Here is a 13,294-nt window from a genome sequence, read left to right as displayed (position 1 = left end):
TAGATCCCTCACTTCCTTCGTCCTCCCCACGCAGCCGGGCAACTGCTTCTCCCTCACCCCAGCCAAAGGTCAGAAATGTGTCCTCTCGATCAGGGAAACCAGAGAATCTCTGGAGTGAGGACCAAGTCAGGGCAGGGAAGTATGCGTCCTCGGAGCTCCCGCCTCTCCCAGTGTGACTCCCAGAGTGCAAGCAGCCACACCTTTACCCTCCACACAGGAGATGGGAAGTCATCCCGTGGGCAATCTGAGCAGCCCAAGAGGAAACAAACACAGAAATAGAGGTCGCAAGAACAACAGCGGACCCACATCACTCGCATCACAGAACAAACGGAAGTCACCCACGCAGTGAGGGTGTGTGTTCAGCCTTTCCTTCTAACACCCTCAACCACAAACAGACAATTAGGAATTACCAGACACCTGAGAATAATCCCTCACGTAAATGTGGGAATAAAACACAGAAACAGAAAAACGCAACTTGAAGGAAACAATGATTAGACTGGCAGTGAACAAAAAATTTTTTAACTAGTATTAATATCTACAGAAGATAATAGAGGTTTTGAATTAATGAAACAAGAACAGGAAACTCCAAAAAATAAAGTTACAGAGAAAAAAAATGTAAACATGGTTGTAGAAATGAAAACTTTTAGATGAACTGGAAGATAAAGTGGAAGAAATCTCACAGAAAAAAAACAAAAAGAAAAAAACAGGAAAAATAGGAGGGAAAGCATAAGCAAATTAAAACACCAGTCCAAGAAATGTTCCTCAAAGACAGACTAGAGAAGACAATGATTTCATCAATGAAATAATTTGAAATTTCTGAAAATTGCAACATATATGTTTCCAGCATGAAAGGGCTCACTGAGTGTCTAACAACAAAAATAGGCCCACACCAAGACATGGCATAGAGACATTCAGAACATAGGGACAACAAGAAGATTCTATGAGTTTCCAGAGAGGTGGGGAAAAAAGGTCATATACAAAGTATCAGAAATCAAAATGGCTCTGAATTTCTCAACAGCAACACAGGACGTTAGAAGAAAATGGAGCAATACATTTGAAATTCTGAAGGGAAATGATTTCTAACTAATATTAAATATCTAGCCAAATTTTTTTTTTGGCAGGGAAAGATTTTCCCTCAGCTAACATCTGTTGCTAATCTTCCTCTTTTTTTTTTTCTTCCTCCCCAAAACCCCAATGCATGGTTGTATATCCTAGTCGTAGGAGCTTCTGGTTCTTCTATGTGAGCTGCCACCACAACATGACAACTGACATGACCAGGAAATGAACCCAGGCTGCCAAAGCCATTACAGCACCAAACTTTAACCATTAGACCATCAGGGCAGGCTCCAGCCAATTTCTCAACTAAGTGTGAAGGTAAAGGTCTTTCAGTGAAAAACTACTCTCCTTTCACTCACACACACCTTTTCTCAGAGAGTTACTGAAGGATATGTACAACCAAGACAGTGAAGTAAGTCAAGAAAAAGGAAGACATGATTTACAGGATAAAAGAGATCCAACACAGGAGAAATGGAAAAGGAATTCTCTCATCCAGGATGATGCACAAGCATGCATGGGGGCAACCCATCTGGACTCATGCAGGCCCAAATGCTCCAGAAGAGACTTTGGAAGATAAAACTAATATAATACCCACACGAATAAATGTATGAAGAAGATACTTAAACATGTGGTGGGCATGTGTACTTAGAAATGGTAAGTGTATACATAGACTATTAGGCAAGTGAGAAAACAAGATAGTTCTTAACTTAGGGAAAACTACAAGCTGTGCAGTAAAGGAAAAATAATCATAGTTTACTGTATGACTCAACACTGAATAGCCTGCAGAGTCATGATAATGTTAATTCTGAACATCGAGTCAAGCAAAATTACAATAAATCTCAATCAGGAAGATGATCAGCTGAGAAGTGTCTATGACTGGGTTTGGTAAGAGTGGAGGAGACAAGCTATCCAAATCCTCATCTCCATGATAGGAAGTCAACAGATAACATAGAAACCTGAAAAAACAAGGAGGAACATGACAAGCTTGTTACTTAGAGACGTAGAGGGCATCACAGAGGCAGCAGCTTGAAAAGCTCAGAGCAGATGTCTCTGGGGAAGGGGTATGGAGAAAGGGATTGGAGGCTGATATTTATCTTTGCCAACTTTGTAGAGTAGCTGATTCTTAAAATTACTCACACATTTAAGTTTTTTAATAAAGATAAAATAGCAAGCTCACAGAATTCATAAGTTCATGCAGAATAGTGCAAAAAGCAATGGTTCTGGTTAGACTCAGAGACCTAGTTCTAATTTTTTTGGATATGATTTTAAATACTTAACCTTTTTTTTCTTGTTAGGCAAAATTTAATAGAATTTCATGGGCTCTTTAAAAATATCATGGGCCCTAAGCACTGTGCCTCCTGGTTAAATTTGCCTTACAGGAGAAAGAAAGGAGGAAAATATAGATTCCTGTTTACTCTATAGTAAACAAAGCTCCCTTTGCTGGGGATCAAAATTTCTAGGTCAGGGGCCAGCCTGGTGGCACAGCGGTTAAGTGCACACGTTCCACTTCGGTGGCCCGGGGTTTGCTGGTTCAGATGCCGGGTGTGGACATGGCACCGCCTGGCACACCATGCTGTAGTAGGCATCCCACATATAAAGTAGATGAAGATGGGCACAGATGTTAGCTCAGGGCCAGTCTTCCTCAGCAAAAAGAGGAGGATGGGCAGCAGTTAGCTCAGGGCTAATCTTCCTTAAAAAAAAATTTCTAGGTCAGAATGATAGCAAATTAAATGACTTTATAAACAATAATACTTTACTTGCTCTGATACCAACACTGTTATTGCAAAACCATTTTACACAATATTTTCTCTTGATCTTTCTGTATTTATTTCATAGCAATAACATCTTTGAAATGCTTGAACCCAGCAGCTTTAAATAAACCAATATTAAAGTTTTGGGATGTATTATCAATTTGCCATCGAATTATTCTCCACTGAATACATATTAAAAGGCTTTTATGTCTCCAATTCTTTCTCCATAAGGTGAACCTGACATTAGCCTTGGAGTTACAAATCTTTAATACTTCAGGATGAAGAGTATGTCATACATTGTGATCAGCTTCATCATTCCCATTTCAATTGGTTAAATTGAGGAGATCAACACTTTGTTCCCAAAGATGCAGGTGAAAATGAAAAGAATTTCTTTAAATGTTTTTTAATAGTAACTCCTTGCGGTTGTACAACTCTACACATTTCTCTAAGCGCTCTCTCTTTTCTACTTGGATGTCTTGCTCTTATTTCCACTTCAGCATGTCTGAAACTGAACATCCCTTTAATGTTATCTCCCTCTTATGACTTGTCCAATCCATTCCATTGGTACCACGACTCGATTCACTCTGGCTTGAACCTAGGATTCTTGCCTCTCCTTCTCCCCACTTTCAATATCTAATTAGTTAATAAGCTCAATAGATTCTTCCTTTGCAATATTTCACATAACTATGTACCCATTCCCAACCCTACCACCTCTCCTCTGTACTTGAACTTCTGTAATGGTCTCCTAATGGGCCTCAGTCATCCAACTCTTCTTCCTTCAATCCATCCTACACTTTGCCGTTGCATCAACTTGTTAACATGGTAATCCTGTTGTTCAAGAGTCTCCCATGGCTCCCAATTGCCTACAGGATAAAATCAGCCTTTTGAGTCTAGTAGCAAACTCCACGTTTTCAACTCTACTGTTTAAAAGTCTTTCTCAGCTTACCCCCATGCCTTCAGCCACTCTGTTCTTTCTTCCGGAGCATCCTCTCATGACTTCTCTTCCCCTTTTATCAATGTGGCTCAAGTCTTCTTTCTCTTTGAAGCTTTTTCTGAGTACTCATCCCTTAATGATAGTGTCCTTTGGATTCTTAACACTTATTGTCAGTATCATTCATTTGAAGTATATGATATGCTGCCTTTTATGGTTAGTTATAGCCTCCTATTTATGTATCTTATCACCTGAACAAATTATAAGCTCCTCGGGACCCAGAAGCGTCTGATCCAAACATGGTGGTGGTCTCGTAGTGTGTGTCCATTCAATAATTGATTGATAAGGGGAAACTATTTTTGGCTGACTTTTTCCATTTCCATGTGGATACAGGGCATTATAAAAATATATAGCGGGGGCCAGCCCAGTGGCGCAGCAGTTAAGTTCACACGTTCCGCCTCTCGGTCGCTGGGGGTTCACTGGTTCGGATCCTGGGTGCAGACATGGCACCGCTTGGCAAAAGCCGTGCTGTGGTAGGTGTCCCACATGTAAAGTGGAGGAAGATGGGCATGGATGTTAGCTCAGGGCCAGGCTTCCTCAGCAAAAAGAGGAGGATTGGCAGTAGTTAGCTCAGGGCTAATCTTCCTAAAAAAATATATCTATATATAATGATGTGAGTATACTTAATACTGTTGACCTGTACACTTAAAATGGTTAAGATGTAAATTCTGTTATATGTATTTTACAATTAATATTATATATATACATCAAACTCTATGTTTTATATATCTTCAAATTATATCAGAAAATTTTAATGTACTTTCTACTTGGTTTATTAAATATGAATGAGTTGGAAGAAAACCCTGGATTTGAGTCCTGGCTCTCCCAGAGACCCACTGTGTGAGGACCTTAGGCAAGTTGCTTAAATTTCTGAGCCTCCATTGCCGGGTCTGTAAAATGAGTGGACGGATAATCTCTGAAAGCCAGTTCTGGGAGTCTGCAGCTTCACGTCTCTCTGGAGAGCACACATCCTCTCCAGGACTATGGGAGAAAACGCTCGCTCTGGCTCCCTTCCCAGACTCGAAAACCAGACCATACTAAGTGAGCGTAACCTATGCCACTCCCAGCCCTGGAGATTCTAAAAGCAGTTTGGGAAGCTGGTAGCAGCTGTGAATGGGGAGGGCTGTGCTTCTGCCCCATCCTGGCTCTGCCTCTTTTCTGGGAATTCCGGCCAGGCTTGTACTCAACCAGCATCCTATCTTAGGAGCACTCACTGCACCCAGGCCCACTGGGAAGCGATAAAACCCTCATTTTGGTGGCTGCCGACCAGGCCCCCAGCGCCAGCTCCTCCTGCAGGGCGGGGGAAGGGCGGGAAAAGGAGCCTTTTCTTCCCTTAACTACATCGTATCAGGGAGTGCTGGGGGAGACAGGCTCCTTAATCAGCTTAGCAAGAGTTTTGAACAGATTATCAACTTCACATTTTAGGTGGTGGGACTTTTGTCTGTTTTGCAGCTGCGAAATTCTTTAAAATATTTTAGTTTTAGTTTTCCCACTTTGGGGAAAAGAATACTGTTCTGATGGTTGTCCTTTGAAATTAATTATGGAAACTGAATCATTTGGGTTTTTTCTTTTTTTTTTTTTTTCAAATAGTAGGTTTTGTTTGAATTTGCAAAAATCTCTAGTTTATCCTTTGGCTCAGGTTAGTTACAATAACTACAAATCTGTCAACCAAAAAGGCAATAATACTAACAGTCTTAGCAATAATATTAATATTAATCGAACGTTAGCATGTTGTAAAACCCCAAATGCTCAGCTTATACTTGCAAAGCTTGGGGCAGAAGCAGAGGAGAGGGGATTGTCGTCTAACTCACAGATCACTCTCCCACCGGGTTCACCAGGAGTCCTGAACAAAGGACAAAGCCAGATACTTTAGGCCTGAGATCAGCCGACTGTCAACCACTCTCTGTTTAAAAGAGAGAGAGAGAGAGAGAGAAGAGAGAATTTCTTGCTGTCATCTTCTTAGTAAGTATTTAATTATTTAGTGATCTGCCAATTTCTCCGTGGGATTTAAGGTTATTTATATAATGATTAAATAAAATTGAAACTAAGTGGATGAGGAATGCTGGACCAAATTAAAATTATATGTTAGAAAGATAAGATGAGGTCAGGAGCAAGGTTAAGGCACAAAACCATATGAGCACATTTTTGCTTATCTCTTGGTGTTGTGCCAAAATTATTGTGAATAACAATCCTGTGTTAACTATCACAAAATGTTATTTGTTATTAGATCACTTCTAGTAGTAGAACCTTCTCCAAGAGGTATTCCATTAAGTGGCTCAATCTAGCTGCGCCAGAGCCCTACATATTTGGCTTATCTGTCTCTGGCTAATGGTGTGGTTTGTCTAATATTAACTTGAGGGGGTCGCTGCATCAAGACAGCCAAAATTCCCAGGGTTGACTTCTTTAAATTCCAGAAGCCTCATTGTTCACGTTTCTGTCTTTGTGATCGATTAACTGTCTCCACTTGGCTGGATGAATAGTGTGGCTTCTCTGTGGCACCTCCCTGGCCTTGACCTCCAGCCTCTCCGGTTACCTTAAGTAGCCAAGTGTTTGCATCCCGCCCAATAGAGATGCAGCGGTTATATTCATTTTTCCGTTTATGTTGGCAAAGAGGCTTTTCTGTCAGTGCTTTAGTTTCTAAGTCCCGTTATGTGGTTTTGTGATTACACTGCAGTTTTTTCAGAAAATTTCAATACTACTTTATATTTTTTCCAAGAATTTCATAACCAATACATTTTTTAAATATTAAAAGTACTACTGATGTTTTTTAAATCTAGAAATTTTTCCTAAGAAAGAAACTCAAACCCAGTTGGTTTGTCAGTTTTCCTAAAAGCTAAGATTTCCTCTCTTTAACCAAGATAGTCAGGCTGGCTAGAGGTGGGAAAGGTCACAGAAGAAGTCTTCCAGAGGATAGCTGTATGAATGTTTCCACACCCCTTTGATGAGTCAGAGACAGAAAACTAGAGGCTGGGTGACAGCTCATACACTAAAGAATTCTAGAGCCAGAGAAGAATGCTGCCCTCAGGCTAACGATTTCAGAGCTGTATTTCTCCCCTCCAAGCTGGCCTTTGGGTAGGAGATGTAGGAAGTGGATGGTGGGAGGAGAGGGGCAAAAAAGAGACCATGGCAACTAGATTCCTTTTTGACCATTTTGTCCCACTGTAAGATCGTGTAGCGTGACTTTTTTTTGAGGTATGATCCATATACAAAAAGCTGCATATATTTAATGTATATATCTTGGTGAGTTTGGAGATAATTATACACCCGTGAGACCATCACCACAAACCATGCTGTAACCATAACCACACCTTAGGAAGTCGCCTCTCCCACTTTTTTTTTTTTTTTATAAGAACATGTAACATACATCTACCCTCTTAACACATTTTAAGTATAGAATACAGTGTTGTTAACTATATGCACTGTGCTGGGCAGCAGAGCTCAAGAACTTCCTCACCTTGAGGAACTGAAACCATGTGCCCTTTGACCTCTCGCTCCCCGATTCCTCCTCTGCATGTACCCTGATTTTCAGTCAACCAGTAAGGTCACGATGAAGATGGAAGAACTGGTTTCTCTCCTTCTGAGGCTCATAGTGAACATTTCTTGTAACCTCAGAACTCTTAGGTAAAAGCACTCATTTAGATTTATTTTGTGAAAATTTTAAATAGTGAATTTCACATATCCCTGTCTAGGCAGGAGAGGCAGTACATCCTGGCACTCGGCCTGCTGGGGTTCCATGCCCAGCTCTGCTCTCACCGTCATGACCTCAGGACAAGATTCACCCTCTCTGTTTCCTCCTCTGTGAAATCCTGATAGTGCCTCCCTCGTAAGGGGGTTATGAAGGAGTCAATGAATGTAGTGCTTAATGCATTTAGCATAGTTCTGAAACAACAGTATTCAATACATGGCAATTATTCTTTAAATTTTATTCAACAGTGCCTGATACATAGTCAATACATCATTTTAATTATTTTCCTTTTTTTTTTTTTGCTAAGGAAGATTAGCCCTAAGCTAATGTCCATGCCAATCTTCCGTCACTTTATATGTGAGTTGCTGCCACAGCATGGCTGACAAGTGGCGTAGGTCTGTGTCTAGGATCCAAACACGCAAACCTGGGCCACCAAAGCAATAAATTTTTTTAATGCATTACCTTGATTTTATTATGAGACTGAACTAAAGCCTTATAAAAATCTTATTTCATTCTCACACTTTACAAATAAATGTCATCTGCATTTTGCAGATAGAGAAATTGAAGCTTAGTGCTATGGATTAAATGTCTGTGTCCTCCCCCTACCCCATTCCCGTGATGAAGCCCTGACCCCCAGCAGGCTGGCATTTGAAGGTGGGACTGGGGAGGTCATTAGGTTTGGGAGAAGTCACAGGTGGAGCCCCCGTGATGAGGTCAATACCCTTATAAGACGTGGGAGAGATCAGAGGCCTCTCTCTCTCTGCCACGTGAGGATGCAAGAAGATGGCCATCTGCAAACCAGGAAGAGGCCTGTCACCAGGAGCCACATTGCCGGCTCCTTGATCTTGGATTTCCCAGTCTATAGATCTGTGAGCAATAACAGCCTGTTGTTGAAGCCGCCCAGTCTATGGTATCTTGTTACAGCAGCTGAGCTGAGTAAGACACTTAGCAAGGCTGACAGGATCACCCAAGATCACACAGCAAGTGAGTGGTTGCACCAGAACTTGAATAAGCGTTTGACACCAAAGCCTGGGCTTGTTCCATAAAACTGTGCTGCCACCCAATATACTACTTGGGTTTCTCTAGACAGAAAGCTCCCCTGAGCCAACCTGAATCTAGTTGATACACTTGACCATCTGTGTTACCATATGTCAGTTACTTGACTTCTCTGTGCCTTGGTTTCTTCATCTGTAAAAGGGAGGACAATAGTAATACTCTCTCTCACCGGGTTGTTGAGAGAATTGTGTGAAGATCTATGAAGTGTTTAGGCCAGTGCCTGGCATGCAGTAAATTTTTTTATTATAATTATTATTACTATTTATAACTCTGGGGTCAACCCAGATTAGTCTTTGGGAGATGCAAGGAAAGAGCAACAAATATGGTCTTTTCAGCACAGCTTGTGAGACTTTATGTAGTAGTATATGACCAGGGTACTACTCGCAGGATATTAACTTTGTGGTTTCCTGATATCATCCCTGAGAACTGTGGAGCAGAACTTGACGCCACCCAGCAGAATCACCAGCAGAGCTGTGAGAATACACATCTCCACCCACACTCCCATCCAAGCCCCACTCCCACCGCCCCCCTTCATCCTCACGCCAGACCGCTACCCAGAATCTGCAGGGGTGGGCCAGAAATAGCCACTTTTAACAAGTATCCCCAGTGATCCAGATGTGCAGCTTTCTAATACAGGCCACTTTAAAAGATGGAAAAATGATGGGGCCGGGCTGGTGGTGTAGTGGTTAAGCTCACACACTCTGCTTCGGTGGCCTGGGGTTTGTGGGTTCAGATCCCAGGTGCGGACTTACATACCACTCATCAAGCCATGCTGTGGTAGTGTCCCACATACAAGATAGAGAGAGATTGATGCAGATGTTAGCTCAGGGCCAATCTTCCTCACCAAAAAAAAAAGAGAGAGAGAGTGAGACCCAAGAGGTTACGTGATTTTCCCAGGGTTTAGGGCTCTTTCCATCATAAGTGCTAATGTTCACATAAATCCAATGCCTGATTATTTCTAGGTCTATTGCCAGGACAATTTTTTGTCCTTGTCAGCCAAAAGAATTATATTTCAATGGAAATGCTGAACTAATCTCAATCTCACAGATCTACCCCTGCACACCAGGGATGCCAGGAAGCTGAGGGTTGAGGGAAGACTTGAGCGGCAGGTAGCAACGTTCCCGTCCTCTCTTCTGGGAGCCAGGGACAAAGACGGAGAGAAAGCAGCTCCCTTAAGCAGGCTTGATTCTGAGCTGGCAGAGATTCTACAGGATTCTGCAGGTCAACGTGCAGTTTATCTTCTATTTGGCTTAGCCCTGGTTGAAAGATAATCCTAGGTTAGCCTTTGAAAAGCATCTTATCTCTCTTTTGTAGTTTTAACCAGATGTGACCCTCTTTTCCTGTTGTTTCAGCTGCTGTTGACACTGGGGTTGAGGGTGGACCCACGGATCTTTCAGAACATGCCTGAGTTGTTCATTGACTTTATTCAATGACAAGCTTAACTACGCTTGTGGATCCACCAAATGGTTTTCATGGCAAAAGTGTGTCTGTACTGCTGACTTGTAAACACAGCCTTAAAGTCAACAGAGTGTTTTTTCTGAGAGCTTCCAGGTATTTCAAGAAATCTAAGACAGAAAAGAGAAAAAGAAAGATCTCTTCAAGGTTCTCATGAAACCAATTTGTAATATGGTCCAACAACTGCCTTAACTATTGTTTAAAAACATAGGAATGCAACCTCTTTTTGAGGGTATTTTCTAAGTTTCCTAGGCAGGGAGACACAAAAAATATGGGGAAGAGCTGTAGTTACCAAGAGAAAACTAAAAGAATTGTTGTAAATACCTAGTCTTCCCAGCCAGCAGCTAAGCTGGAAGTATGTCTGGTGCCAAGAAGGACGCTTCTACTTTCCTAAAAAGGAAGAAAAAAATTAGTCCTACGGACTTGTTTCTACTTCTAGATACAGATATCCCCTATGTGGAATCTTTCCTTTCGGTTGCCAGGAGCAGAGCTGGAGGGAAAACACAGTCATTTGTTAACCTGGTGGTTTTCCCTCCTGAAGCCCAGAGGAAAAAGAAATGTTCCCATAGCAAACATCCTGTACTTTCTTTATGGTAACGCTCATCAATCTTATAATTGCTTGTTCAATATCTGTCTTCCAATTAGACTATAAATTCCATGAGAATGACTACGCTTTTCTTATTCACTACTGCATCTCTGGTCTAGAACCCTGGCACATAGTTTGATGTTCAATAAAAATCTTTTGAATACAATGCTGAATAAATTATGTTGAAGCCAATGCCTTCAACAGGGGTCATTGGAGCCAGTAAGATTTAAATTGCAGATGAAGCCACTACGTGGAGTCGGAGTCGCTGTATGTGGACAAGGTGGTCGACTATCTAATGGAATTAACTAGTTGAAAAAAGGAGAATTTCTCGTTTTGAAGGGCAAAACAAGGGAGAATCTTGTCATTACATTGAACTTCGTGTGATGACATAAGTAATCACTAAGAACCAAAGAGAAAAATGCCAAATTGCATCCAGGTCCGATTCCCTTCAAACATCTCACATCTATTAGACAGCACATCTTAGTGTTTTAGGTTCAGTTTGCTGTAATAAGGAGGGGTTTTAGATTTTTTTACAAGTATTAGTGTAAGAGTAGCCACATCTGTGGTTTAAACGGTATAATTTCAACAACACAATTAGCATCTCAAAGCCATCCGGGGTAGTGTAACTTCATTGCTGGTTTTATTGTGGATAAATAAAGGTCTTGAAAAATAAATCTGCAAAGTTAAACATAGGAAGTGTCTGCTATAATGTCATAAACTCTATCTGCTTTAAAAAATTAAGAGAACAGTGCAATTTTATAGATATGACCTCTTTTGATGGGATGAATATCTATCTGGAAGCATGATGATGAAAGATCTAATTGAAAAATAGATGAGAGCATCTGTCCGTTGAACTTAGGCCCCTTGAGAGTCCTCCCTCTTTTGAAGAAAACTGGGAGTAAAGGACTCGATTGTAACAGCAGGGCAGGATCAAAATTGCAGAAATATGAACATGTAAAGTAAAGAAGACAAATATACTCATGGACTTTTTAGTTCAGGAATTTTGAATAGATTACACTTAGAAAAAAATCACTTGGCTTAATGTATGCCTGCAAATTTAAATATTTGACTTGTTTTCGGAAAACCTGCAATTTGGCAGCTTTATTGAGGGATAATGACATACAATAAACTGCACATATGTCAAGTGTACAATTTGATGAGTGTTGACATATGTTTATAGCTGTGAAACCATCACCACAATCAAGAAAATGCATCAGCCTCAAAAGTTTCCTCATGACCCTTTGCAATCCCTCACTCCTGTTCCTTCCCCCAGGCAAACTGATCCACTTTCTCTTCCTTTTCAATTTTTAAAAATTGTGGTAAAAAATACATAACCTAAAATATACTATCTTAAGCACAGAACAAAGATTAGAGCAGAGATTAATGAAATTGAGGACATAAAAATATTGAAAAAATCAACAAAGCTAAGGGTTGGTTTTTTTAAAAGATCAGCAAAATTGAAAAGCCCTTAGTAAGATGAACTAAGAAAAAAAGAGAGAAAACTCAAATAACTAAAATCAGAAATGAAAGGGGGGCATTTCAACCAATGCTACAGAAATAAAAGGATTATAAGAGAAAACCATGAAAAATTGTATGCCAACAAATTGGATAACGTAGAAGAAATGGGAAAATCCTAGAAACACACAATCTTCCAACACTAAATCATGAAGAAAAAGAAAATCAGAACAGACCATTAACTAGTAAGGAGATTGAGTCAGGAAACAAAAACCTCCCAACAGATCCCCTGGCTCACAGATGTCTAGGCTAGAGCCACAGATTCGATTGTAAAGAACCCCTGTGTCCAAGACCTGTATTACAGGTATTTCATCAGTTTGTAAGACACGAATCTCAAATAGCTAGCAATTTGGTTCTTGAAAGGTCTCTGAATTGTGTCACTTGGGCAAGTAGGTTAGTAGGCTGTCATGAGACAGGTGGAAGGAAAAATCCGGCAACAATATTTTCTCTTGCAACAAATGAGATGTGGCAATCGAGGGAAAATGAGGTATATCAAATGGGCAATGTCAGTGACAAGACAACATAGCACAGAATACCAGTGTTCTGGCCAGGACTCAGAGATTTGGCATACCACTATATGAAAAAGTGGTCTTGAATTTATGTGGAAGGAAAAGTCGGTTCGGGTAACTGCCCAGATAAAAATAATTTGAAGCAACAAGCAACAGCCATCATAGCTGATAGCATTATATTTCTGAATGACCAGACAAAAGAGATGGCATACAATGGATGGTTCTTCTTTGGCCATTGTTTGGTACAGCCTCATTTCCAAATCATGTATAGCCCTTATAGTTTCTAAGGACAAAGATTGAAATATAAAAGGGGCATCACAAGCCTCAATTGATGCTCTTGAGTGATACCCAAGACTGGATGGCATCACTTAAAAATCCTACCCAACATTTAAAGAAGAATTAACTCTGAGCCTCCTCAAACTCTTCCAAAAAATTGAAGAGGAGGGAACACATCCAAATTCATTCTACGAGGCAGCGTATTACTGATACCAAAGCCAGATAAAGACACTATAAGAAAACTACAGACCCATATCCTTGATGAATATTGATGCAAAAATCCTCGAAAAAATACTAGCAAACTGAATTCAACAGCATATCAAAAGGACTCTACGCCACGACCAAGTAGGATTTACCCCTAGTATGCAAGCATGGCTCAACATATGAAAATCAATCAATATAACACCATGTTCA

The 13,294-nt window shown here is 40.6% G+C and overlaps 1 pseudogene; it reads left to right on the top strand.

The window, feature by feature from the left end:
- The first annotated feature begins 8,256 nt into the window (after nucleotides 1–8,256).
- Nucleotides 8,257–12,891, top strand: LOC106837324 (single-stranded DNA-binding protein, mitochondrial pseudogene; annotated as a pseudogene).
- The last annotated feature ends 403 nt before the right edge of the window (nucleotides 12,892–13,294 follow it).

Source organism: Equus asinus, chromosome 1 (assembly GCF_041296235.1).
Source record: "Equus asinus isolate D_3611 breed Donkey chromosome 1, EquAss-T2T_v2, whole genome shotgun sequence".
Lineage (NCBI taxonomy): Eukaryota > Metazoa > Chordata > Mammalia > Perissodactyla > Equidae > Equus > Equus asinus.
This window is presented reverse-complemented; position numbering and strand designations above follow the sequence as displayed.